This window comes from Bactrocera latifrons, unplaced genomic scaffold, assembly GCF_001853355.1.
Source record: "Bactrocera latifrons isolate USDA-ARS-PBARC rearing strain unplaced genomic scaffold, ASM185335v1 scaffold_208, whole genome shotgun sequence".
Taxonomy (NCBI): domain Eukaryota; kingdom Metazoa; phylum Arthropoda; class Insecta; order Diptera; family Tephritidae; genus Bactrocera; species Bactrocera latifrons.
In genome coordinates this window covers 344,843-346,896 of record NW_017535608.1, presented here as the reverse complement: position 1 = coordinate 346,896, position 2,054 = coordinate 344,843, and the positions used below count along the sequence as shown (strand labels likewise).

At 32.8% G+C, this 2,054-nt stretch overlaps 1 long non-coding RNA gene across 1 annotated transcript in view; it reads left to right on the top strand.

Moving 5' to 3' along the window:
- Positions 1-2,040, top strand: part of LOC108968274 — a 77,105-nt gene extending 75,065 nt beyond the window's left edge. Inside the window, exons 3-4 of the long non-coding RNA XR_001993325.1 lie at positions 1,175-1,289; positions 2,010-2,040. This is a non-coding gene — a long non-coding RNA (uncharacterized LOC108968274). The remainder of the gene's footprint in view (positions 1-1,174; positions 1,290-2,009) is intronic.
- The last annotated feature ends 14 nt before the right edge of the window (positions 2,041-2,054 follow it).

Below are 2,054 nucleotides of genomic sequence, written 5' to 3'. Positions count from 1 at the left end.
TGAAAAATATATTATAAATAAAAATATATCACCTTCAAATGTAACCTTACTTTATGTAACGGATAAAGTACAACACACGTGTAGTAACGTGTAGTAAAAGTAATCGCTAATACGAATATTAATAATAACAAAAAAAAAATTGTTTTTTCGAATTGGCACCACGTGTAGCCCAGACGCCGTCACAAGCAGTTACATGCTGCAATTTATAATTAATGAATATTTGTAGGCTTTTCAATTGCTTATCAATTTGAAATCAACGCTAATTTAATGCATTAAATAACTATTAAAAAAAATATGTAGTTCAACTTCCACAGCACCGAAGCTATAGTATCCTACACAGTTGCGTTTTTATAGCCTGAAAGGGTATATATAAAAAGTGCTTTAACATAATTTTTATCGTGCCGTTTGTATGGTAGGTATGTGCTATCGTGATCCGATCTGAACAATTTCTATAAAGATTGTAGAGTTGCTTTGTTTAAGAATTTATATCAAATTTCGTGATGATATCTCTTCAAATAGAAAAGTTTTCCGTACACGGACTTGAGTTGGAGTGATCGATTTGTATGGCAGCTATATGATATAGTAGTTCGATCTGAATAATTTCTACGGAGATTGTATATGTGCTTTGACTAARAATTTTTGCCAAATCTCGTGATGGTATCTCTTCAAATGAAACAGTTTTCCAATGCGACCGACCCGAACGAAGATTGCATAAATGCCTTGGCTAATACTTTATAYCAAATTTCGTGATGATATCTCTTTAAATAAAAAAGTTCTCCATACAAAAATATGAGTTATAGTGGTCAGTCTGTATGGTGACTATACGCTATGGTTATCCGATGCAGAAAAATTTCCCAGCTTTTAAAGCCTTGCTGCAGAAAATAATCCATATCCAATGTCGTGATGTCGATAAATGAGAAAGTTTTTCATTGATCGTAAGGCCTTAAAACTTTCAAGTCAATACTGCTTCAGACGTCACCAGCAAAGAGCTTGTTCTACAACACAAGTGTTCGAAAATATTCGCCAAAACACCAATGACAATGACTAATCTTTAACTAAACCATAATCTATTTGAACTTTCAGTTTACGTTTAAATACAAAAATTATCAGTTCTTACTAATTTTCACAACTATAAAAATATTTATTTAATTTAAGACTTCTCGCTTATCACTAGGTAAACAATTGTCTGTCGCTGCGCTGTTACATAGGTGCGGGTGAATGTTCACTTTACTGATGTGGCTGCGAAGGCACGTAATCCAGCACACATACACATATAAATAAATATTTATGTAAGTACATATGTATACTTTTTATACAAAAAATTGCTTTAAATAATAATTTAACTAAAAAATAATAACAATTAATGAAGTTAGCTGGCTTTTAAGGGATTACTATTGTTTTACTGTTATTTATTTAATTTTTTATTAAGCTTGCGATAACAGTTAATGACCGTATTTACAATTAAAATAGGTAGTATGCAAACATATGAGTGTATAGCAAGTATGCACGTATGCATGTGTATGGTGTTKGGGTCTTCTAATCTTGCTTTTGTATACCAACCGACGTCACTTGTTTACGAAAATTCGCCAAAAAATTCTACACTATCACAAAATAGGAATTTATTTTTTACTATCGACCGAAATGTCGTCTGATGTGAAGGCGGTGGCGAACGCCGGCGTCGTCGATCAGCGCACGACCACGTTTTGCGAATTAATCAACGCATGTCTGCAGGCATAAAGTCTGGCAAATTCTATGCTAAGTCTTATGCTGAGGTATATTTGCATTTAAAGCGACATATATACATACATATGAACARAGAAACGTAAAATTATGTACGTATGTATGTAAGGCACAGTGGATTTTTATCTAATTTATGTGTATTTGTGTGTGCTATTTTGTGAYTCGTCAACTWTATATTGTGACAAAAGAGAACCCGKAAATTGTAATTTAAATTGTTTGAGTAAATGATATTTCACTGGTCATTGTTTTTTTCGATATTCGTGATTTAGTGCTGGAGGAATAAGGAGTTAATTCGGCCGTATTGAGGCTTTCGC